Source organism: Panthera pardus, unplaced genomic scaffold (genome assembly GCF_024362965.1).
Source record: "Panthera pardus isolate Hobbes unplaced genomic scaffold, ASM2436296v1 HiC_scaffold_7, whole genome shotgun sequence".
Taxonomy (NCBI): domain Eukaryota; kingdom Metazoa; phylum Chordata; class Mammalia; order Carnivora; family Felidae; genus Panthera; species Panthera pardus.
Genome location: NW_026527002.1, coordinates 39,717,989 through 39,744,437, shown reverse-complemented (window position 1 = coordinate 39,744,437; position 26,449 = coordinate 39,717,989). Strand labels below are relative to the sequence as shown.

General features: G+C 39.3%; 1 long non-coding RNA gene across 2 annotated transcripts in view; it reads left to right on the top strand.

The window, feature by feature from the left end:
• Window positions 1–26,449, top strand: part of LOC109269493 (uncharacterized) — a 394,897-nt gene that overhangs the window by 317,698 nt on the left and 50,750 nt on the right. The window lies entirely within an intron of this gene.

Below are 26,449 nucleotides of genomic sequence, written 5' to 3'. Positions count from 1 at the left end.
TGGAAATTTAAAAAAGTATTTAGAAGGAAAATAATAAAACTACCAACATGAAGACTTGTGGGATGAAGGTAAATTAGTGGTTGAGGGCTATTTATAGTTTTAAATGTCTACATAAGAAAATCAGAAAAATTGACAATTACAAGCTAAGCTTTCAACTCAAGAAATTAGCAGAAGGGTGTCACAGTCAATCCAAAGAACACAGAAAGAAGGAAATGTAAATCAGCATAAATTAAAGGAATAAAAAAAATGTAAAACAATAGAAAAGATTGACAAAAGCAAACACTAATTTATTTGAAAAGACTAATAACAGTAAGAAACTTGTGGTAAGATCAATCAAGGAAAAAAGCAAAAAAGCAGAAAATAGTTATATTAGAAGTTTAAAAATGAAATAATAAATACAATAGAGATGAAAAGCACAAAAGAATAGTGGTCATGATTTATGCCAATAAATTTGAAATCAGTTAAATGGTTTTATAAAAAATAATAACAATTGCCAAAGCAAACTCAGGAAATATTGGAAAATGTGAATAAACTAAGGAGTTTATATCAATATTCAAAACCTACCATTAAAAAAATACCATAGGCAGATGATTTTATCAGGTGAGTTTTCTTTGAAAGAATAAATAGCTTATATCTTATGCAAATTGTTTCTGTGAACAAAAAAAGCTGGGAACTCTTTTTATGATGTTTGATACTAAATCCAGACAACATAAAGAAGGAAATTTATAAACTATCCTTATCTAAAATGATAAAGGTAGTAACCTATATTTAAATTGAGCATGTAGTATGATATGAACACTTTATGTGTGTTGTCTCATTAAATACTAACAACAACCTTAAGAAGTGGACAGTGGACTCTAATTTCCAGCTGAGAAAACTGAAGCATAAATTGGTAGAACTTGGCTTTTAATGCCAAAATCAAAATGTAAGTGAATCAAATCAAGATATGTGTGTGTATACATATTACACATGTGTATAATCCATGACAGTAACTAAAGATGGAAAAACAACCACATTCATGTTGAATATAAAACATTATACCTGTTACTATCACTAGTGTATGGACCAACATTGTTCTACAAGTTTTTTCCAGCATGATAAAATAAGGAAAAATAATAAAATGTATATGCACTAGAATGTAAGAAATAAAAACTGTTGTCTACACAGAAAAACCAAGGGAATTTACAAACTATTAAAACCAGTAAGAACTCAGCAATGATGCCAGATACATAAATTATAAATAAAACTCATTTGTGCCCTTATAACCAGGAATAGATTAGAAAACATTATTTAAAAAAGAAAAAAGAACTATTAAAAATCAAATTAAATTAAAAATTATAAAGAATATTTAATGGCATAGGCAATAGAAAGATAATTGTGATGTCATGTTGAATGAAAAAAGCAACACAAAATTTTATTTATGTCTATATCATCATTTTTTTATAATGTATTATAAACCCTTATCTTTCATGGATTTGGGTTGTGATTCTCTGATATACATATATACAGTCCATTAATTTGTCAAATGAGTCATGGGAATTTGAATGATAAATTTTCTTCCAATTTCCTACATCTTTCAAGTGTTTGTAATGAGCTATATTTTGAAAGTGAGTAAAGTCTTGTGGAAAAAGTTTTAACTGAATGTGCTGAATAGAACCTGAAGAAAAGTCTTGGACAAATGCTCTTGGGGAAGATGGCAATGGTTCTTTAAGGGAAGGAAGAAGACTTAATTGGGATGGCCTTATCCAGGCTGCAATTCCAGTGTCAAATAAAGGCAATGACTCTGGGGAAAGGAGACTCATTGGTACCCCAGTTTCTCAAAACCATTCATGTCCCAACACTTCCTAATACTTGCTAAATGATTCCATACACTGGCCAAAGACCGAATTGGAAAAAGAAGGAACATGGATTTAATAATCAAGGTAATTAATAAATCTGCTGTTGGTTGTGATTTAAATTAAGTGTAGGATAGTTGTAACACCAAATCTACACAGAGCTTTCCCTCTATCCATCAAAGCTACAAATCTTTTTTTTTAACTTGTTTTATTTTTTTATTTTTTTTTTTAATTTACATCCAAGTTAGCATATAGTGCAACAATGATTTCAGGAGTAGATTCTTTAGTGCCCCTTACCTATTTAGCCCATCCTCCTCCCACAAACCCTCCTGTAACCCTCCGTTTGTTCTCCATATTTATGAGTCTCTTCTGTTTTGTCCCCCTTCCTGTTTTTATTTTTGTTTCCCTTCCCTTATGTTCATCTGTTTTGTCTCTTAAAGTCCTCATATGAGTAAAGTCATATGATTTTTGTCTTTCTCTGACTCACTAATTTCACTTAGCATAATACCCTTCACTTCCAACCACGTAGTTGCAAATGGCAAGATTTCATTCTTTTTGATTGCCAAGTAATACTCCATTGTATATATATACCACAACTTCTTTATCCATTCATCTGTCGATGGACATTTGGGCTCTTTCCATACTTTGGCTATTGTTGATAGTGCTGCTGTAAACACGGCGGTGCATGTGTCCCTTTGAAACAGCACATGCCTAGTAGTGAAATTGCTGGGTCATAGGGTAGTTCTATTTTTAGTTTTTTGAGGGGCCTCCATACTGTTTTCCAGAGTGGCTGCACCAGCTTGCATTCCCACCAACAATGCAAAAGAGATCCTCTTTCTCCACATCCTCACTAACATCTGTTGTTGCCTGAGTTGTTAATGTTAGCCATTCTGACAGGTGTGAGGTGGTATCTCATTGTAGTTTTGATTTGTATTTCCCTGATGATGAGTGATGTTGAGCATTTTTTCATGTGCCAGTTGGCCATCTGGATGTCTTCTTTGGAGAAATGTCTGTTCATGTCTTTGGCTCATTTCTTCACTGGATTGTTTGTTTTTGGGGTGTTGAGTTTGATAAGTTCTTTATAGATTTTGGATACTAAGCCTTTATCTGATATGTCATTTGCAAATATCTTCTCCCATTCTGTCAGTTGCCTTTTAGTTTTCCTGATTATTTCCTTCGCTGTGCAGAAGCTTTTTATTTTCATGAGGTCCCAGTAGTTCATTTTTGCTTTTGTTCCCCTTGCCTCTGGAGATGTGTTGAGTAAGAAGTTGCTGCAGCTAAGATCAAAGAGGTTTTTGCCTGCTTTCTCCTCGAGGATTTTGATGGCTTCCTGTGTTACGTTGAGGTCTTCCATCCATTTTGAGGTTATTTTTGTGTATGGTGTAAGAAAGTGGTCCAGGTTCATTCTTCTGCATTTTGCTATCCAGTTTTCCCAGCACCACTTGCTGAAGAGACTGTCTTTATTCCATTGGATATTCTTTCCTGCCTTGTCAAAGATTAGTTGGCCATATGTTTGTGGGTCCATTTCTGGGTTCTCTATTCTGTTCCATTGATCTGAGTGTCTGTTCTTGTGCCAGTACCATACTGTCTTGATGATTACAGCTTTGTAGTATAGCTTGAAGTTTGGGATTGTGATGCCTCCTGCTATGGTTTTCTTTTTCAAGATTGCTTTGGCTATTCGGGGTCTTTTATGGCTCCATACAAATTTTAGGATTATTTGTTCTAGCTCTGTGAAGAATGCTGGTGTTATTTTTGATAGGGATTGCATTGAATATGTAGATTGCTTTGGGTAGTATCGATATTTTAACAATATTTGTTCTTCCTATCAAGGAGCATGGAATCTTTTTCATTATTTTTTTGTGTCATCTTCAATTTCTTTCATAAACTTTCCATAGTTTTCAGTGTATACAGTTTTCATCTCTTTGGTTAGATGTATTCCTAGGTATTTTATGTTTTTTTGTGCAACTGTAAATGGGATCGATTCCTTGATTTCTCTTTCTGTCGCTTCATTGTTGGTGTATAGGAATGCAACCGTTTTCTGTGTGTTGATTTTATATCCTGCAACTTTGCTGAATTCATGAATCAATTCTAGTAGTTTTTTGGTGGAATCTTTTGGGTTTTCCATATACAGTATCATGTCATCTGTGAAGAGTGAAAGTTTGACCTCCTCCTGGCTGATTTGGATGCCTTTTATTTCTTTGTGTTGTCTGATTGCAGAGGCTAAGACTTCCAATACTATGTTGATAACAGTGGCAAGAGTGGACATCCCTGTCTTGTTCCTGACCTTAGGGGGAAAGCTCTCCGTTTTTCTCCATTGAGGATGATATTAGTGTTGGGTCATTCATATATGGCTTTTATGATCTCAAGGTATGCTTCTTCTATCCCTATCTTCTTGAGGGTTTTTATCAAGAAAGGATGCTGTATTTTGTCAAATGCTTTCTCTGCATCTATTGAAAGGATTATATGGTTCTTGTCCTTTCTTTTATTGATGTGATGAATCACGTTAATTGTTTTGCAGATATTGAACCAGCCCTGCATCCCAGGTATAAATCCCACTTGGTCGTGGTGAATAATTTTTTTAATGTATTGTTGAAGCTGGTTGGCTAATATTTTGTTGAGGATTTTTGCATCCATGTTCCTCAGGGAAATTGGTCTATAGTTCTTCTTTTTAGTGAGGTCTCTGTCTGGTTTTGGAATCAAGGTAATGCTGACTTCATAGAAAGAGTTTGCAAGTTTTCCTTCCATTTCTATTTTTTGGAACAGCTTCAAGAGAATAGGTATTAACTCTTCCTTAAATGTTTGGTAGAATTCCCCTGGAAAGCCATCTGGCCCTGGACTCTTTTTTGGGGGGAGATTTTTGATTACTAATTTAATTTCCTTACTGGTTATGGGTCTGTTCAAATTTTCTATTTCTTCCTGTTTCAGTTTTGGTAGTGTATATGTTTCTAGGAATTTGTCCATTTCTTCCAGATTTCCCATTTCATTGGCCTATAATTGCTCATAATATTCTCTTACTATTCTTTTTATTTCTGCTGTGTTCGTTGTGATTTCTCCTCTTTCCTTCTTGATTTTATTTATTTGGGTCCTTTCCTTTTTCTTTTTGATCAAACTGGCTGGTGGTTTATCAATTGTGTCAATTCTTTCAAAGAACCAGCTTCTGGTTTCATTAATCTGTTCTACTGGTTTTTTGGTTTCTATAGCATTAATTTCTGCTCTAATCTTTATTATTTCCTGTCTTCTGCTGTTTTTGGGTTTTATTTGCTGTTCTTTTTCCAGCTCCTTGAGGCATAAGGTTAGGAATAGGAGATCTTTCTTCCTTCTTTAGGAAGGCCTGGATTGCTATATACTGGATTGCTATATACTCTTATGACCGCCTTTGCTTCATCCCAGAGGGTTTGGGTTGTAGTGTTATCATTATCATTGACTTCAATAGACTTTTTAATTTCCTCTTTAACTTCTTGGTTAGCCCATTCATTCTTTAGTAGGATGTTCTTCGGTCTCCAAGTATTTGTTACCTTTCCAAATTTTTTCTTGTGGTTGATTTCAAGTTTCATAGCATTGTGGTCTGAAAATATGCACAGTATGATCTCGATCTTTTTGTACTTACTTAGGGCTGATTTGTGTCCCAGTATATGGTCTATACTGTAGAACATTTCATGTTCACTGGAGAAGAATGTATATTCTGCTGTTTTAGGATGAAATGTTCTGAATATATCTGTTAAGTACATCTGGTCCAGTGTGTCATTCAAAGCCATTGTTTCCTTGTTGATTTTTGGATTAGATGATCTGTCCATTGTTGTGAGTGGGGTGTTGAAGCCTCCTACAACCATGGTATTACTATCGATGAGTTTCTTTATGTTTGTGATTAGTTGATTTATGTATTTGGATGCATCCATATTTGGCGCATAAATGTTTACAATTGTTAGGTCTTCTTGGTGGATAGACCCCTTGATTATGCTATAATGCCCTTCTGCATCTCTTGATACAGTTGTAATTTTAAAGACTAGATTGTCTAATAAGTATGGCTACTCTGGCTTTCTTTTGTTGACCATTAGCATGATAGATGATGCTCCATCCCCTTATTTTCAATCTGAAGGCATCTTTAGGTCTAAAGTGGGTCTCTTGTAAACAGCATATAGATGGATCTTCTTTTCTTATCCATTCTATTACCGTATGTCTTTTGATTGGAGCATTGAGCCCATTAACGTTTAGAGTGAGTACTGAAAGATATGAATTTATTGCCATTATGATGCTTGTAGAGTTGGAGTTTCTGGTAGTGTTCTGTGGTCCTTTCTAATCTTTGTTGCTTTTGGTATATATAATATATAATATTATATATATATATATATATATATATAGTTGCTTAGGGTATATATATATGTGTGTGTGTGTGTATATATATATATATATATACATATATATATATATATTTGGTATATATATATGTATATATACATATATTTTCATCTTTTCTCCCCTCAGAGAGTCCCCCCTTAAAATTTCTTGCAGGGCTGGGTTAGTGGTCACAAACTCCTTTAATTTTTGTTTGTCTGGGAAACTTTCTATCTCTCTTTCTATTTTGAATGACAGACTTGCTGGATAAAGAATTCTTGGCTGCATGTTTTTCTGACTCAACACATTGAATATATCCTGCCTCTCCTTCCTGGCCTGCCAAGTTTCTGTGGATAGGTCTGCTGCAAACCTGATCTGTCTTCCCTTGTAGTTTAGGGACTTTTTTTTCCTTGCTGCTTTCATGATTCCCTCCTTGCTGGAGTATTTTGTGAATTTGACTATGATATGTCTTGTTGATGGTCGGCTTTTGTTGAATCTAATGGGGATCCTCTGTGCTTCCTGGATTTTGATGTCTGTGTCCTTCCCCAGGTTAGGAAAGTTTTATGCTATGATTTGCTCATATAACACTTCAACCCCTATTTCTCTCTCTTTATCTTCTGGGACCCCTATGATTCTGATGTTGTTCCTTTTTAATGAGTCACTGATTTCTCTAATTGTTAAATCGTGCTCTTTTGCCTTAATCTCCCTCTTTTTTTCTGCTTCATTATTCTCTATAAGTTTGTCCTCTATATCGCTGATTCTCTGTTCTGCCTCATCCATCCTTGCTGCCGCTGCATCCATCCATGTTTGCAGCTCAGTTATAACATTTTTAATTTCATTCTATTTTTTACTTCTTTTGTCTCTGCAGAAAGGCATTCTAATCTATTTTCGACTCCAGCTACTATTCTTATTACCGTGATTCTAAATTCTGGTTCAGACACCTTGCTTGTATCTGTGTTGGTAAAATCCCTGGCTGTCGTTTCTTTGTGCTCTTTCTTTTGGGGTGAATTCCTTCGTTTTTTCATTTTGAAGGGAGAAAAGGAATTAGTGAGGTAGAAAAATTAAAATTAAAAAAATTTAAATTAAAAAAATATTAAAATTAAAAACACACACACATATAAAAATCAAATAGATGATGCTAGATCGTAGGTGTGTTTTGCTCTGGGTGTTGAAAGTGGTTTGACAAATTAGAGAAAAAAAGGTGGAAAAAAAGGAAATCATTTGAGAATTTGAAAAAATGAATACACTGAAGTAGACTAAAATGAGATGATGGGAGTAAGATAGAATTTGAAAAAGTTTACACAAAAGTAAAGAATATAGTAGAAATAAATAAAAAAATATTTTAAATAAAAATTAAAAATAAAAATGAATTTTTTTCTCTTTCTGTATTCAAGAAAAAGAAAAGAAACAAAAAAGAAAAAGAGGAAAAAAATAAATCATTTGAAAATTTGAAAAAGTGAATACACTGTAGTAGACTAAAATAAAATGATGGAAGTAAGATAGAATTTGAAAAAACTTACATAAAAGCAAAAAATATAAAGAAATTAAAGAAAAATATTTTTAATAGAAATTGGAAGTAAAAACGAAGTTTTTCTCTTTCTGCATTCAAGAAAAAGAAAGGAAACAAAAAAGAGAAAAAAGAAAAAGAAAAAAAAGGAAATCATTTGAAAATTTGAAAAGGTGAATACACTGAAGTAGACTAAAATAAAATGATGGAAGTAAGATAGAATTTGAAAAAATTTACACAAAAGTAAAAAATATGGTAAAAAAATTAAAGAAAAATATTTTTTATAAAAATTGAAAATAAAAATGAATTTTTTCTCTGTCTGTATTCAAGAAAAAGAAAAGTAATGTAAAAGAGAAAAAAAAGAAAATTGAATAGATGCGACTGCTAACAGATTGAAGTAGGACTGAAATTACTTTGTTTTCCTGTAGGAGTCAGACCATGAAGCGCTTTACAGTCCAAAAATTAAGCTGGCCGTGAGACTTGTGCTCTTGAAGAGCGAGGTTGGCCCAGTTGGGCGGGGCTCAGTGTAACGGCTCCATTCTCCACTAGATGGTGCTGCTAGCCTACTGGGGTGGATTGTTGTGGCGCTCCTATGTGCGTATGTGCATGAGCGGGAACGGTGAAAATGGTGTCACCCAGCTACCCAGTCTCTAGTATTTGAAGGAACTCTGTTCTCCCTGTTCAGCAATCGTGCACCTGTCCTCTGCCTTCAGCTTTCGTCCCCTCCCCGCTTCTTCACTGTCTGTGACCAGGCCCCAGGCAGTACCTCTCCCCCGAGTTTTGTCTCAGATGCGGCTGTTTCCCCTGCCCCCTTCTGAAGGACTGAGGCTTTGACCCGTTCCGACCCTCTGCGGGAGGGTCTCACCAAGCAATGGCCGAACAATGGCCAAATGTCAGCTGCACCCAGGAACGCTTGCTGGACCCTGCTGCTGCTGGAGCCCTGAGACCGCGGCCAGGTGGCAGCCCACCCAGAAAAAGTTCACAAAATAGTGCAGCAGCAGCTTTTCAGGGATTATGGAAAATCACAATACACATCTGGCACCAGGCTTCACCCTTAACGACCTTGTTCCAGCACCAGCGAATGTGGCCGTTTTCTGGGGTCTTCTAGGACCAGGTGTCTTCAACAGTCTCTACCAAATGTCCTTCCAGCAGTGGAACTGCTTTTCCCTGTGTGGCCCGAGAACCTCCCGGACCTTACTCTGTTCCTGGGGATTCACCCTTCCCACCAGAGCACCACCAGGTATGGAGTTGCGGAGTTGCAAACTTTGTGCTCCCCTTGTTTATAGTCTTAATGGAATTTAAACCCTCTCCTTTCTCCCTTTTTAGTTTAGTTCCTGTGGCTGTTTCCAATTTTCCACTTTCCCTCCAGCTGCTTTTGGGGAGGGGTGCTTTTCCCGCATTCTCCCCCCCCACCCCAGTCTTAGTCCTCTCTCTGCCTGCAAAAGCAGCTCCCTGCCCGTCCCGTCGCCAGCTTCTCTCTCCCCAAGTTCACCTCTCTGTGCCACGTACCTGCTGAACTTTGTGGTTCAGGTTGTGCAGATTGTTGTGTTGATCCTCCAATCAGTTTACTAGGTGTGCAGGATGGTTTAGTGTTGATCTGGCTGTATTTCATGGACGCGAGACACACAAAAAGCTACAAATATTCTAATGGCGGTTTGATTCTCTGGTAGACACTTTGTCCAAAAGTAAATTTATGAGACACCATTTTTAAATATTTTATTTTATTTTTAAAATACTTATTTATTTATTTATTTTGAGAGAGAGAAAGAAGAGAGAGATAGAGAATGGGGGAGGAGAAGAGAGGAGGGAGAGAGAAAGATTCACAAGAAGGCTCTGTGCTGTCAATGTGGAGCCTGACACAGGGATTCAATCTCACAAACCGCAAGATCATGACCTGAGCTGAATTCAGGAGTCTGATGCTCGACTGACTGAGCCACCCAGCCACCCCATATTTTTAAATATTTTAAAACATGAAATGAAACATAATCTTACAAGAACTCTAACCCGTATTTTGCCATTGATATTTTACACTCGATCCTCTTACACCGCTAGCATCAGCATTTGGGGCTGGGGCTAGTCAAGAATCCATAGGGCCCTGTTTAAAATTTGTAAGGGCTGGGATGGTGGAAGCCTTTTGAGGCAGTAGAATGCAGTGGCAGGGAGACCTTGCTTCAGAACATCTTGGCTTGAGGCTTGGTTCTGCCACTTTCCAGCTGTGTAAGTCTGGGCAAGTCATGTAAGGTTCCTAAGCCTCAGCTATTTTACCTATAAAATGGAGACCTTGAGAACACCTATGTTGCAGAATTATTGTGAACATTTGACTAAAGAACATAAAGAGCTTAGTGTGAGCCTATTAGGTTAACTGTTATACATAAGCTAAATACAAATATCCAACCTTTGTCTGATAGTCAATGGTCATAGATAGGACAGTTCATAAAAAAAAAAAATTCTGCCAGCTTAATTGTCCTTTCCAGATACTCCAATCTTCAACAAATTCCCCTTCTCTGAATTTATGTATTCCAATAGCACTTACAGATCAAGCCCAAAGTTCCCTGTTCTTGAAGAAAATCGGAAAATCCTGAAGGCCCTGTGGACTATCCAGTCCTGTTCTCTAATCTAGGTTGAGAGCAGTCTTTGGAAGGCACTCAGGAACGGGAAAGTCCAGAAGGTGAGCACAAGCCAAGTACTGATGAGGCTCAAAATTAGGCAAACTGACTAAGCGCAGCCTGAGCACATCCCCAGAAAAGGAAAACAAAGCCAAAGAAGGGTTGGGAGCCAGCTGGCTTCTGGAAACAATTTGGGCGAAAACCCAGAAAGTTCTAAATAAAACTGAGGCTACTTGGCTGGCTAGTTTACTGACCGATTGTTAGCCCCAATTTTGAGGTGAATTTGCCTCTTTTGAGGACTCAGAGTAGGGTGGAGAATGTATTTTTCTAATAGCTGTTGACTAGGGAATTGTTTTTGAAAGAAAAAGAAAAGTCAGGGGCTATCACAACAATCCAGAAGCCAGATTACAAAATCTTTTATCATCTGCCTATATGCTGCTGTGGCCCTCATGATAGTAAGCATGGAATGCTTAGAAAGAGAAATTTGGGGCTGCCAGTCTCTGAAGGAGAGAAATGAAATCAATGGAATTATGTAGGAAGCATTCAAAGAGTTCTTATTTTGATCTTCTCATACTAATCTGGAAGTTGCTTTCTTTTCCCTGACAAATGGCATTAGCTTTGTATGCCCATCTTCTTTGATAGTTGAGCAAGACACCTTTGACCTTAAGAGAAATCAGAACAGCAACAAAACAGAGTGGGAGGGGTAACCATTCCTGGGATATTAACTACTTATCTGCAGGCATTTGAGGAGTGTATTAGAATAAATACAATTACTTTTCTGTAGTTTTATGGATTTACAATTTAGACTTAGGCAGAAATTAGTTATTTCAAGTATTGTGGTGATAAAATCTTTAAGAAAAAGACTGAATTTATCAGCGTAGGCAAAAAAAATGTGGACTATATAAAACATAAAACACTGTGAGGATCTAAAAGACTAAAGAAGAAAAGTCGAGGGTCCCCTGGGTGGCTCAGTAGGTTAAGTGTCCAACTCTTGATCTTGGCTCAGGTCATGATCTCACGGTTCATGAGTTTGAGCCCAGCATTGGGCTCGAGTGCTGTCGATGCAGAGCCTGATTTGGGTTCTCTCTCTTTCTTTCTCTCTCTATCTCCTCTCTCTCTCTCTCTCTCTCTCTCTCTCAAAATGAATAAATAAAACTTTAAAAGAAAGAAGAAAAGTCTAAGGAGTGGCAATTTTGTGTCACTAACAAATGAGAATATTGAGTGAAAACCAAGGACTGGCTTGTTCACTGTCCCCATCCCCTGCATCTGTATCCATATAAACTGCTTTTCCACCTTCTAAGACAGAATGACAGAAGTATGCTTTAGCCTCTCTTAGATCAGTGTGTAAATAACTAAAAACAAAACAAAATAAAACAAAACACTGTGTTTGCGTACCTTGGATTAATGCCCTGGTGTGTGTGTGTGTGTGTGTGTGTGTGCGCGTGCGCACCCCTTAAAGCAAACATCTGAAAAAAATTGTCTGTATTCTGCCTTCCCTTCTCTCCTCTCCTCTTTAGTCCAATTGAATTTTACTTATGACCCTCATCTCACAAATCCAGCAGTCTGTTCCCTACCTGGTATTACTTGTCAAATCAGCATGTTGCTGGTGACTATAGTGACTGTCCTTTCTTTCTTTTTCTTTTTTTATTTATTTAAATTTATTTTTATTTTTGAGAGAGAGAGAGAGAGTGCACAACAGGGGGAGAGGGGCAGAGGGAAAGAGAGAGAATCTCAAGCAGGCTCCATGCTCGGTGGGAAGCCCAACGTGGGGCTCAAGCCCACTGCCCTGGGATCATGACCTGAGCCAAAATCAAGAGTCAGACTCAATAGACTGAGCCACCCAGGCATCCCTGCTCTTTCTTTTCTGAAACATATTCTTCTTTTGAATCCTGAGACATCACCCCTCTTCTGATTCTTCCTCTTCTGACATGAAATGGTGGACTTCTCCAGGTCTTGATTCACAGTCCTATCCACTTTTCTGTTTACCTTCTCTTTGTAGAGAATGTATTTCATTGACTCCGTGGCTTTAAACATTACATAACACTAAGCAATCCCAATTTACACTTCTACCCTGGCCTTTTCTTTGGGCACCAGATTCTTATATCCAATTGCCTGCTTAATATGCTCACTTTAGTATTTCATAAATATCTCAAACTAAACAAGTTCATAATGAAACTAACTCTGGATATTTTAATCTTGATTTTTTTCCCCAAATATTTTTAAAAAACTAAATTGCCATCAAACCATTCTATCAAGATCAAATCCAGGTGTCATTCTTTTTTTTTAATGTTTATTTTTGAGAGAGAGTGTGCAAGCAGGGGAGGGACAGAGAGGGAGGGGGACAGAGGATCTGAAGAGGGCTCTGTGCTGACGGTAGGGAGCCTGGTGCAGGGCTTGAACTCATGAACTGTGAGATCATGACCTCAGCCAAAACCAAGAGTCGGAGGCTTAACTGACTGAGGCACCCAGGTGTGCCCAGGAGTCATCCTTAATTCCTCTTTTTATCAAACTTTCCCATCCAACCCAGCAGCAAGTGGATTGCCCTAAAAAATATATTTGGAAAAATATGTTCTCACCACCTCTACTACCATCCAGGTTGGAGCCACGAGCATCTCTCACCTGGACCACTGCACTAGCCTCCTGGCTGGTCACCTGGCTTCCATTCTTGTTCACATCTGTTTCACACACAGCCACGTGACTCCTAAAATGTAACTCAGGTTGTGCCATTTTCCTGCTCAAAACTCACTGCTTCCCATTTCATTTTGAATAAAACTCTAAGTCCTTCCTCTGGTCTATAGGGTCCTATGCGAATGTGTCCCTGCCTATTTTTCTGCTGTTGTTTCCTAACGCTTTCCCCAGTGCTTAGTACCCCTCAGCTATAGTTAGACTTCTTGTTGAGGGGACAAGCCACCTTCATTGCCTCTCTGCTGGTCCCTCTTCCTGGAGGACTCTGACCCCGGGTCTCTGCACCGTTATCATAATTCACATCTTTGCTCCAGTGACACCTCTGAAAAGACTTCCCAGGCCCCACTACATAAGGTAGTGGCACTCCCTCTCCTATTATTCTCTGTGCTTTATTGGCCTCATAGCACAATCACTAGCTGAATTCATATCTTTATTAGTTTACTTGTCTCTTTCTCTCACTGGGATGTAAGCTTCACGAGGACAGGGACGTCGTCTTTTTTCCCGTGGTAGCCCCTGCATCTTGAAGAATGTCTGGCACATAGCAGTAGCACTGATAACTCTTGACAGGTATAAGCAAAGAGAATTCATTTTTACATACATACAGTCAACTTTCTCTTTTGTAGGATAGAAACCTTCTTGCAATGTTTAGTGTGAATCTCTGTCCCATCCCCAGAAAAATGGGTTAACATCACACAGACTGAAAGACCATTTTGTTTTCCCTTTTCCTTGTCACTGCATGAATTAAAGCTAACAGGTAGGCAACCAACAGACGGCCAACTTCCAACACAGAGAAAACTAGTGAGTCTTTTGCAAGTCATTAGCCAAGTGCAACCATGTCTTCCTGTCTGGTCGCATTTACATTATCGCTGCTTCCTTTCTCTCATCTGGCTCTCCCGCCCCCCCACCACAGCTCATTTGGAAGTTATAAGCCCACAGACACCAGAGGCAGGTGGCAGTAGCTGACAAACAGCAGGTATATTGCTCCAGGGCACCCTGTAATTTAATGTACGAGTAGAACATGTCTACTGATTTATAGATTGATGGATCACAAGCACCGCCTGGGTATATATTGGGGAGGCAGCCTCAGAATTCACAAGGATGGCTGTCCAAAGCATAAGCCAATATCATTTAATTAATGAAAACAAAAGTCCTGGCACTTCTTTCCACTCAAAACCAAAACCAAAACAAATCCACAGGCTTTAACAACCAAAGGTTTGCAAGGCTGAATAAGATCAGGTACCTTTTTGTCTAAATCACTTTATGTGTATATAAGGAGTCTAAGGTAGGAAAGTTATGAAACTTGTCCCCAGTTACACGCCAGCCAAGACTGCCCTTTATATACTGGATCACGTTCCAGTCACTGGACACCATGGTACCCATCTAATGACTGGCTTCCACCAGAATATCTTCCCATTGGAATTATATGTCCCTGAACTATAATTTTGTGAATTATATGTCCCTGAATTATATTCCCCTATCCACCCCTACCCCAATATTTATTTCATGTTAACTGTACCAAATACTTTGACTTTGGATTTCATTACTATAGACTCATAAGGCATGAAAGAGTTTGCTCAGGTCCTCGTTTCTACAAAACTATGGTAACGTCATCTTTTTCATGAGGTTTGTAACTAAATTCCTTCATCATAGTGACCTTGCATGGTATTACCATCACATTCATAAACAAAAATGGCTGTACTGAATTAGTCTTCACAAATGATGTCAGCCATCCCTCCATTTCCACATAACTAGCCAAGAAGTATCAGAGTGTGGTGGCCAGAGCACACACCCTAAAGTCACATCCCAGGGCTCTATCCACTTTTTGACTGGTAGCATTCACTAGTCTTGTGATCTTAGGAACCATACTTAATCTTTCTATGTGTCAGTTTTCATATTTATAAAATAAGGATGGGGCGCCTGGGTGGCGCAGTCGGTTAAGCGTCCGACTTCAGCCAGGTCACGATCTCGCGGTCCGTGAGTTCGAGCCCCGCGTCAGGCTCTGGGCTGATGGCTCGGAGCCTGGAGCCTGTTTCCGATTCTGTGTCTCCCTCTCTCTCTGACCCTCCCCCGTTCATGCTCTGTCTCTCTCTGTCCCAAAAATAAATAAAAAACGTTGAAAAAAAATTTAAAAAAAAAATAAAATAAAATAAAATAAGGATAGTAGTAGTACTGACCTCATGGGATTTACAAGGATTAATTGAGTTAAGGCACAGAACACATTTAGAACAATGCCTGGCACGCACTGAGTGCCACATATATGTCACCAAAAAATGAGATAATCCTTAGGTGATGAAATACCTTCCAAAGAGTCTTCCTTTTCCTTCACTTAAATATTCACTACCGGGAAGGCGGCACATTTCATTTAGACTTTCTCAAGATACAGGTAAGCAGTAAACATGATAATTACTGTTTGTAAGTTGGTAACAAAGTTGGTGACAAAGAAATTCAATTATAAAACAATCCTACATTTTGCTTCATTCCCAAAACCAAAAGCACAAACATAAGGCAAAAGGCAGAAAATGAGTCAATGTACTTATTATTTCAACATTTTAGGAAATATCTTTGAGTAATTTGGAAATCGAATCCTGTTTAATATTTTGGCCACAATTTAAAAAGCAGTAATAATGGATGTTTGCCAAATCATCAGAAGATTTGCTTTAGTAAAGGAATAGCTTAATATTTGACAAAAGTTGTGGCTATGGTTAAATTTTCTCCAAGTAAGAGTTTAGTAAAATAATAAATGTAGAATTTATTTACAAAATTATTTTGTTAGTTTGTGAAAACAGACAGCAAGGAGGCCCCATTTTACAGAGAGTGTAAGAGGGAGGGAAAGAAAATGTTTTACATAAAAAGGAACTTTTTCTAAACTCTTATCATTCATGAAAGAATCAGATCCGGGACTCTGAAGCCAGGTTTGTTCCTCAAAGATGATAAGCAGACTCTAAAACCAGAATTCTTGCCTTCAAATCCTAGCTGTGCGACTTTAAACAAGTCACTTGTCTGCCTCAATTTACAGGAAGGCCTCAATTTCCTTTCCTATAAAATGAAGACAATAGTACCTATATCTAAGGTTGTTAAGAGAATTAAATGAGTTAATACATGCAAAGCCCTTAGAACAATACTTGATAGTGCTCCATAAATATTAATTCTCATCAATTTATCAATTTCTATGTTAGAAGTGTATTTGTCAAAGGAATTAGGATGAGAAACTACAAAGCAGAGAGGGAGGGGGAAGTGGGAGAAGGAGAAGATAGGAGGGAAGGAAGGAATGAAGAAAGGAAGAAGAGAAAGAAGAAGGGGAAGAAAGAAGGAGAAAGAGAAAGAAGGAGGGGGAGAAGGAGGGAAGAAAGATAGAAAGGAAGGAAGGAAGGAAGGAAGGAAGGAAGGAAGGAAGGAAGAAGAGAAAGAAGGAGGGAAGGAAGGAAGTGAGGAAGGAAGGAAGGTCAGCATATTCCAGGGTTTTGTAGATGGTTGGGTTCCCCAGCAGTAGACCCTGTGCCAGAAACTTAAGGATGTGTTCCCAGGAGACCCTGGAAAGAAGAGGGAGGACGTAGGACCAAGAAGGACAGGAAGCTGAGGGAGGGTATAAGTCCAGCCAAGTCCAGTCTTGGCCTGACCCTGCAGGGGAGCTGTGGAGTATAAATGCCACTTTGGGGTTTGTCCCAGCTCGGGCAAGAGCTTTCATACTCCTCTACCTGTCACTCATTGACTGGCATGCTTCTGGGCATGGAACCTCAGGCACTATTTAAAGCCCTCCATGCAATTAGGACATTCCAGCAGCCCAGGACAATTCTCCAAACTCTCCAGTCACAGGTGGGACATTTAGAAGGAATACACAAAGAGAAAGCACAGAAAAGTTGGACTGGCTCTGAGACACCCAGTGGAACACGGTTAGGGCTGCTCTGCAGGGTTTGCCCCAGTCATTCTCCCGGCAAGAGGCTACTGATGAGCTTGTAACTTGAGAGCAAGTGAAGGTCAAAGCTAAAGAGAGGGAAGGCCCAGCTGAGAAAGTGAGTACTGGGCACTTGTGTTTCATAAGCAGAGACACCTAAACCCAAGCCCAATGTCTTTGAAGTCCACAAATAGCGATTGAAGTGATTTAAATGGTTTTCACAATCTATCAGAACAATGAAAACTTTCAGAAAAAAAGCAAACCAATATGATGTTTGATTTGCAGTGGGTAGTTTTAGTTCATTTCATTCTCCCACCTTTTAATAAGCCCAGGGAGGGGGTAATGTTGATTTTGCCTTACATATGACATGTATAACATTTCATTGGTCACACTTCTCAGGGTCTACATAGTAATAGAACTCATGCAGACTGCATGTTTTGGTATTTAGGAAGTGGCCTCTACATTTACAAATTACTATGTGTATATAAATACCTATGTATATAGATGGAAATGTATGTGCATTTACATACTTATTTGCGCGCACACACACAGTTGTGTGGAGAGACACATCACAGGCCAGAGTGCGATTCAAGATGAACTTTTTGGATTTGGCTTCCAGTTATCAAGCCGCACATCAGATATCTAGATGCATAAAGACACATAATGAAAAGCTTGCAGATACTTTGCCCTCTGACATCCCTTACCCAACCTAGACATTCACCAGGCAAATTAGAAGAGCAATCCGTATTTTCTTTCCTTTGTGGCCAGGAGTTTCTGGCAAACTCTAAAATGAGATGAAGTGTCACTTCACGGACATCCAGAGAAGATACTTACATGAACAGTTTCATCATCAGGGAGTAAATATGTTATTAAAAAATGTGGTTACAAATATAATATTAGAGCAGAAGCAGAAGACCTAGGTTGGAATCCCAGCTCTGATACCGATCACAGATGTGACTTGGGTCACATCCATTTCCAGAGCTTCCTCTGTGAAGGGACAATAACAATATAGGATAATTATTAGAATTAAATGAGATGGTATATGACAAGGCACTTTGTGAGCCATCAAGTGTGACCTGGTCGTAGAGTTTTAGGGTTGTAGTAGCCAGTCATAATTGAGGTCACAGTGATAATGAGGACAGAAGATACTCGCTCCTGATTTTAACTTATATTCTTCAGGTGGCAGCTCCAATATCGTCAGATCCATTCATTCTATCTGAACAGAGACAGCGCTGCAGATCTACAAAATCACAATGAAAAGTATATTTACAATTTTGTGTTATCGGTAGCCTTTTCTAGCATCTTATATCTTGTTATTTCCAAAGTGCTGTAATATATATCTTGGTTGGGGTGTCTGGGTGGCTTAGTCAGTTCAGAGTTAAGCATCTGACTTTTAATTTGGGCTCAGATCATGATCTCAAGGGTTCATGAGATCAAGCCCCCGAGTTGGGCTCCAGGCTGACATTGTGAAGCTGCTTAGAATTCTATCTCTGCCCCTCCCCTGCTTGCACCTGTACAAGTGCTCAAGCATGGGCACTCTCTCTTTCTCTCTCTCAAAAAAAAAAGACAGTGCCTGTGTCTATTTTTTTCCCCATGAAGAACTTTCCAGAGGAGTCGATATATGCATAACTAATTTATCTTTATGTATGCAAATACTCTTCTACTTGCTATAATCTGACTCAGCAGGAAATTTGCGCGATATTTTCCCAATATTTTGGTGCTGTGGGGGTTTTAGAAATGGACTTGAACGGTTGCACAAGGTTCAAACACCGGGGATGCAAGGCCCTTCAGTATTTTTCTCAACTTTGGTAAACATGTCAGCCACAACCGTCTTGCCCTGCTGATTTTCTCAGCCTGAGTGCAACGTGGTATCCGACACAGTGTCTGTGTGCACCTGGGCAGACTAGTAGGCTCTTTAAATCTCTGTTTCCTCACCTGTGACTGTGAGACAGTGAATATGTACCTCACGGTGTTATAGACTGTAAATGAAAGGGTTGTCCTGGTCTTGGGCATTTCATTAATGCTTCTTTTATTTCTTCTTCTTCCTACTTCGTGTCCTCCTCCTTCTCGTTCTTTTTTTCTTCTTCTTCATTATGATTGGTCTTCAGCAATACTCGCTCTTCACCCTGTGTTTGCTCATTTATTTTAAACTTGATATTTAAATCTGTCATATCCAAAAATCAGCAATACTCTAGAATACTCTGGCTTATCACCTAGGTATTCTCTAGCTGAAGGGTCAAGGAGCGTCTGCACTTGTTCTTAGAAGAAAGCAACAATGAATGTTGCCCTCAAAGGTCAAGAACCCTCCTTCAGAGGGCAGGTAGAGTGATGTGTCAGAGAATACTTCTTTTTCTATGCCCAAGGTTCTGGAGAAGGGTGACTGTGTTAATAACAGATTATGAGAAAGCTGCTCAAGCACACCAGAGATCATTCCATCCACTTATCTCGTGTCAGCTGTCACCTGTCACTGGTCAACTGTTGGTGTCAAGTTTAACCTTGAAGCATATTCTACTCAGGAGGAAATAACGGAAGGCATTAAGATGAATAAATGAAGATGCTTATCTTAAGGTGGGAAGGAAAAAATTTAGAAGACTGTTCTCTGCTTCCTAAATGTCAGTCAAGAAGAAATTCTTTGGGCTGTGGATGGGATGCCCTTCCAAAGTGTTTTACATGATTTGGACAACTAGTTCTTAGTCCCTCAGAACAAAGAGGAAATGCGTTATTTTTGCAACTCCTCCCTGATTTTCAGTAGTTCTGCCTTAGTTTCTTTGGCTTCGGTTCTGAGATTAATGCTTCAATAATCAGCGAATCATAAAATCTAAATATTGAAGGGACTTTGAGGTCACTTCGTCCACTTAGTTTAAGAAGTTTTTTTCTAAAGCATTTCTGGAAAATGGCCATGCAGCTTACCTCATACGCTCCCATCATTATATCCTCCACTATATTGGTCCATGATCTGCATCGCGTTCAAAAATGGTCCCAAGCACTTGAGTTTTAAAAGAGAAAGAGACCTTAGAGATGGTGTGCGACTGGACATTTCAATCTTTTTACTACTACAACCATCTGCTTCTTTCATCCTCTTCTTGGTATGAAAAGGTATTTCCCCTCCTGAACGTACTTTTCTTGAGCCATGTTCTCTGGTTCAAGTGGCGGTACTAGTCATTGACCAAGTCAGAAATTTGACAGGCTCTTTCAAGTCTTCTTGTTTGGTTTTCACATCCAACCAGCGTATGAACAGAACTCTGGAAAATCTTGACACAAATCTGGCAAATAAGATTTCAGGAGTGTAGGTACAAAGAGGAGCCCAAATCAGAGAGTGGGAAAGAGGGGTCGGAGAGGAAGTGAGTCCACGAAGAACAGGCCATAGAAGGCAAAGGTAGAAAGAGTAGTTAGCAGTACAAAGTACCACAGGAAATTCATTTTTGATAAAAGCTACATGGTGTCCATTGAATTTTGCATTTTGGAAGTCATCAGTGACCATTACCAAAATAGTTGCTATGGAGGAATCCAGTCAGATGTTAGTTCAAAGGAGCTGAAGGGTGAAGAAATAAAGAGACACAGAAAAAGTTTTGATTCTTTTCACAAAAGCTTGGCTAAAATCAAGATATGTAGAGATGTCTGATTGATACTTACATTTGTAATTAAGTAAAGTGTGTTACATGGATATTAAATTATATATGTGTAAATGAAATATAAATATGTAAATATGCACGTATGTTTTTAAATTAGATGAACTCGTGCCTATTTATAGGCTGAAGGGAATGGGCTCAAATAAGGAACTGTTTAAGAAATAGAAAATAAAGTATTTGAGGATAATCATGAAAGTAAATAGTAGCTCCAAGAGTTGACAGGAGCGAGGATCCCTACTTGTGTGAGCCTAGAGGGAAGGAATAAAAGATAAGCAGAGATATAGATTATTTGGCCTTCAGCAGTGAAAGAAAGAAAGAAAGAAACAAACAAACAAAAAAAGAAAGAAGAAAGAAAGAAAGGAAAATTTGCTATTAATCCTAAAAAGTGTCATAATTCGTATCAGAAGAATTAAATCCTCAAAGGAAAAATGCCTTGATGGCTTCTTGGTATGAAAAAGATAGAAGCCTACCACAGCATGGCCTGGGTGGTTCTCAAACTTTGTGGTCCTAGGATCTCTTTACATACATTAACCAGAGTTTCTGTTTAAGTAGGTTGTAAGTCTACGTGTTTACCATATTAGCAATTGAAACAAAAATTTAAGAAATATATATATTTTTAAAATTTTATTTAAAAATAACAATAAACCAGGGTGCCTGGGTTGCTCAGTGGGTTAAGTGTCGGACTCTTGGCTTCGGTTCAAGTCACGATCTCATGGTTTGTGAGTTCGAGCCCTGTGTATGGCTCTGTGCTGGCAACATGGAACCTGCTTGGGATTCTCTCCCTGTCCCTCTCTCTGCCTTTCCCGTTCTCTCTCTCTCTCTGTCTCTCTCTCTCTGTCTCTCTCTCAAAAATAAATAAAAATAAGAGCTTTAAAAATAACAATAAACCAATCAAGTACTAACCAAATAACATATTTTATGAAAAATCATTCTATTTTTAAAAAATTAGTGAGAAGTGTGCTATTGTTTTATGTTTTTGCAAATCTCTCTAGAGTCTTACCTAGGGAAGATAGCTGGATTCCTATACCTAACTCTGTATTAGTCTGTTGCAATATCTCATGTCACACAGCTTCTAGAAAACTCACTATACACTGTTGAGAAGATGTCAGTGAGAAAGGCAAATAATTTCTTAATTATGTTATGAAAATAGTTTTTTCCTTACAGATGCTTTAAAAAGGTTTTGGTGACCCCACATGTCCCCAGACCACACTTGGGGAACCGTGCTGTGGTTAAATCTATATTCCTCTACATTATATAGACAGAAGGATGAATTTAGAGTTTCTGGAAGAGTCATTTCTAGAGAGAGGAGAGGAGAGTTAGAAAAATATTTCAAGGAGGGCTGATGCTCACAATCTGAGAAAATATTTGGGAGAAGGCCCTGAGAAAATGGCATCAAGCTAGGTCTTTAAGGGGCTTATGGCCAGTATAAAATTACAGGTCATTAAGGAATCGTTAGTGAATGGTTAAGTTAATAATGTCTAATATTCAATTTCAAGAATAACTCCTTTTGTTCTGGTCCTAAGTCCATGAGTATGTGTTTGTTTTACAACAAAGAATAGCAGCCTCAGGACTGAGAATAAGGTTTTTTTTTTTTTTTGCGGTAGAAATAAAGTTTCAGTGTGGACAGTTTCAAGGGACACATAAGCCATCACCACCTTGGTAAATCACTTTGGTATTCATCACAGATATATAATTACCATTAAAATGTTTTTCTTTAAATGTCAAAGAAAGATGTCACCCGGGCAGTAGACACCTCGTGTAAGATCATCAGAAATAGGATGTTGGATAGTTGAGTCAGGTTAGGCTGTATTTTGCCTAAACTTTCTGGGTGTACCAAACAAGGTATCCTGAAAGTGAGAGGGATGGGGACTGAGAAAGTAGCAGGTATTTTTATTAGTTGTTGAGAGATATATTAGTCAGTGTGCTCCAGAGGAACCGAACCAATAGGATATATGTAGAGAGAGAGCTTTGCTTTGAGACATTGGCTCAGGCACTTGTGGGGAATGACATGACCGAAATCTCCAGGATAGACCGGCAGGCTGGCGATGGGTGTGAGAGTTGATGTTGCAGTCTTAAGCCTGAACGTAGTCTGCAAGCAGTATTCCTTCTTCCTTGGGAGACCTCAGTCTTAAGATTTTTCAACTGATTAGCCCCACCACATTGTGGAGGATAATCTGCTTAACCCAAAGCCTACTGATGACAGGTTAATTACGTCTAAAAATAACCTTTGCAACAACACCTAAACTGGTGCTTGACCATTGACTAGCTAAACTGATGGATAATATCAACATTAAAAGGGGTATGGATAGCTTGAACCAAAGACCAAGAACAAATAAAAAAATGTCAGGTAACAACAGGGGCCCGGATAAGGCTGGAGGCCAGTTTTGTTGTCACTACTCCACATGATTGCTGGGATTTTCTCAAGCAGTGCTTAGGAGTCTGGATATAGGAGTAGAAAAGGTGAATTATGGACATGTCCCAGGGATGGAGGAGATGGGCGGTTAGGATCTGACTGTATAAGGAAGATGAATGTGAGGAAGGTGAGCAATGGCAGATCAGATATTTATGTAATTGAATAGGTCAAGGCTAGTCAGGAAAAGAAGGGGCGCCGGAAGGGTCTGTATGACTGAGACAGTAAAGTGGTCTGGAGATCAGAGGGCCCTATGGCATCAAATGCAGGGGTGGTGGGAGTGACTACTTGAGAGCGTTGACCAGCTGGAAATAAAGGAAACTGTCATCAAAGAATTAAGTGTTAAAGTTTGATATGATGTGTGAGAAGGATGTCATCATTGACAAATCCAAGCAGAGGAATGGTTTTGATGTTGGATAGGTCTTCCACATGTTCATTGGAATCACCCAGGATGGTGGCCATGCTAGGGCTAACGAGGAAGGTTGTGATTCATATGCCAATATTTATCATTAATTGGGGCGGTATAACAAGACAGTTGTTAGAGACAGTGATGAGAGGTAGTGGTATGTGACCAGGTGCCACGTGCCTCAGAGATGGAGTGTGGGAAGCAGTAAGATTTTGAAACAGCCTTGTAAAGCAAAAATGATGCCAAAATTTTCTCAGGAGGCTTGTGGGGTTATGAGTTTCAGGAGAATAAAATGCTTCCATCAGGGAGGGTGTAGGGAAACAGCATAATGGTTTTGATAAATGTCAAGATGGGGAAAAAATATCTTCTGATGACTTCGAGGATGTAGTTTGTTTTCCATGAGATAGGAGTTTGAGAAGTTGCTGTTAAAATTTGTTGGAGCAGTGGAGGTTAGAATTCCTATATAAGAGATGTAGAGTAGAAAATTGGTTGGAAGTGGGGGCTTAGAAGCTTGTCTGGAAGCTGTATTTGCAGGACAAGTACCTTGTTTCCTTTGATTGCTGGATGCAAAAACCTCTGTCATCCGTCCCTTGGCTTCTCACTCATTTGGGTGGAGGTGGGTATGTTGAGGCTGGAAGAGTTTGAGATGAGAGAATGGAAAATCTCCAGGGACAATATTTTAGCTAACAGTGATAAGAGGTCCACTGAAATGAGCCAGTATCCAGGTAATGACAGTGTTCTAACAGAGTCACAGCAGACCAGCTCATGTGGAGGGGGTGCCGCGATGGCCGTGAGAAGCTGGAGCCAGATTCAGGGCTGGCAAGTCAAGGGCTTGGACACTCGGTTCATCCTACTCATCTAGAACTAAACTTGGTTCAAAAGTCACTCTTTAGAAAATTCTTTTCCTGACCCGCCCTCTCATAGAGAAGTGATTATTTCTTCCTTTACCCTGAACATGTTTGTTTTTTAAATTTTTTTTTAATGTTTTTACTTAGTTTTGAAACAGAGAGAGACAGAGCATGAGCAGGGGAGGGGCAGAGAGAGAGGGAGACACAGAATCGGAAACAGGCTCCAGGCTCTGAGTGGTCAGCACAGAGCCCGATGCGGGATTCGAACTCACAGACTGTGAGATCATGACCTGAGCTGAAGTCGGACGCTTAACCGACTGAGCCACCCAGGTGCCCCTCCCTGAACATGTTTTATCAGAGCGCATACAACACTTTTTGGTTTATATACCTCATCACCTCTCCTCAAGCCTAGGCTTCCTGAAAGCAGAGGCTCTATGTTATATGATGTTTTGCCCATGGTGCTGAGTCCCGGGTACCTGCTGTCAGCACGAAAATTGTCACCATCATACAGTAAGTGGCAAAGCTGAGTTAAACTCTGTAATTCACTAATTCATTAGATCAAAACGTTTGAATATTCATTACGTGCTAGGAAAATGCTGACTTGGATCCACAGAGATGATCATGACAGACATTGTGCCCTCATGGCACTTAGAATTTAGGGACATTCTTAATTTCTTTATCTCAGTCAAGTTCAGTATACACTAAGGAGAAGCCTGAAAACCTTGAAAAGGTATCAGTGACAACACCATGTGAATTCAGACCTCTTTCCAGGCACCGAAGGATGCTGTGGGCAAGGGATTTTCTGATTTCACAGCTCCGTTCGCCTTTTTCAAGCAACACTATTGCCTCACCTCTCAACCTCAGATTGTGTGTCTGCCCTGATATGCCCCGGCCAAAAGCATGACCCTGGGCACATGGCTTCTCTGCATTCAGGGCAAGGCTCATTGTCAGGATAGCAGGTTTTGCTGGGCTGGAATCATGGTTCTAGAATTAGAGCGAGCTCTTCAGAGAACGGAGTGGGCCCAGACTGTGTTGGCCAACATGCTTGGAGGTGCATTGGCGAAAGAGAAAGCAACTGTCAGCGCTCAGAAGGAATATGAGACAAAATAACATGGTGCATGTTGGACAATTCAATAAATAAACAGAAGTATTTAAACAGCATCCCTCAGGCAGTTCATTTGGTGAAAGAAAATGAGCCTCAAGTCTCAGGAGAACTGAAACAGCAATTATCAGCATTGCTTCATTGATTCTTCCCCCTCTCTACTTCTCTTTCCCTTCTCTCCTTCCACTCAACATTTGAAGATCTTACCTGTGTCTTCGTTGTCCCACAGCAAGAAAAACTGCTAAGTTTGACAAACTCTTTGGTCTAACAGAGTCAGACCAGCATGGCCTGTCCGGTCTCCTTCACCCAGTCCCAAAGGGATGCTAGGCCCAGAGCAATGACTCCTTCTCAGTCCCTTCAGGAAGCAATTCATTCCACGAGCGTCTTAAGGGATAATCTTTACATGCCTTTCTGTGTGCCCTTCATCACAATTCTATTGTCAGCCATGTGAGTTCAGCTGTTAACTGCTCACTTAAAAAAAAATGATCTCTCCCCACCCTCATTTTCCCCAGTAACAGCCTGACAAACAGATAGCACCTGCCATTGCTCACAGAGGAAAATACAAGAAAATGGAAAACTAAAGGCGCGAAGCATGAGAATCCCACTAATGCTCGATGACTGATCTTGTTAGCACGCATAGTGCGTCCTCAGATTTTTCCAGAACCTTAGATCTCTCTACTGAACAACCACAAACACACACAAAAGCACTTTGGAGCAGGCTGCATAGCACACCCCTCCCACCCTCTGCCTGGAGCTTGATTGTCAGTCTCATACACAAACCCAGACAATGCTCTCAATAGGCATCTTTTGGGGAGACAATTGCGGAAAGCATGATAACGGGATTTGTCACCCTGATGTGGCTGCTGTTTCAGCAAGCATTTCAATAATGAAAGAAAGTTTTACTAATTGTAAATGTGAATGAATTTCAGCTGTCTCTTAAAAAAATTCTTTTGGAAGAAAGCCAATTAAGATCATCTGTCTAATGCATCTATTCACCCCCACTGCAACAATATGTCAGTTATAATAGATGTCTAATAAACTCAGACTTCTCAGGACAGGGTGCTGAGCGTGCTGAAACAAGGGAGGGTTGAGAGGTTCTACCTGAAAAATGTTTGGAGGTGACTGATGAAATTTTCCTCTGTGAAATTTTAGTCCATAGGGGGGTAGAACTAGGGGGCATTTACAACACACCAAGAT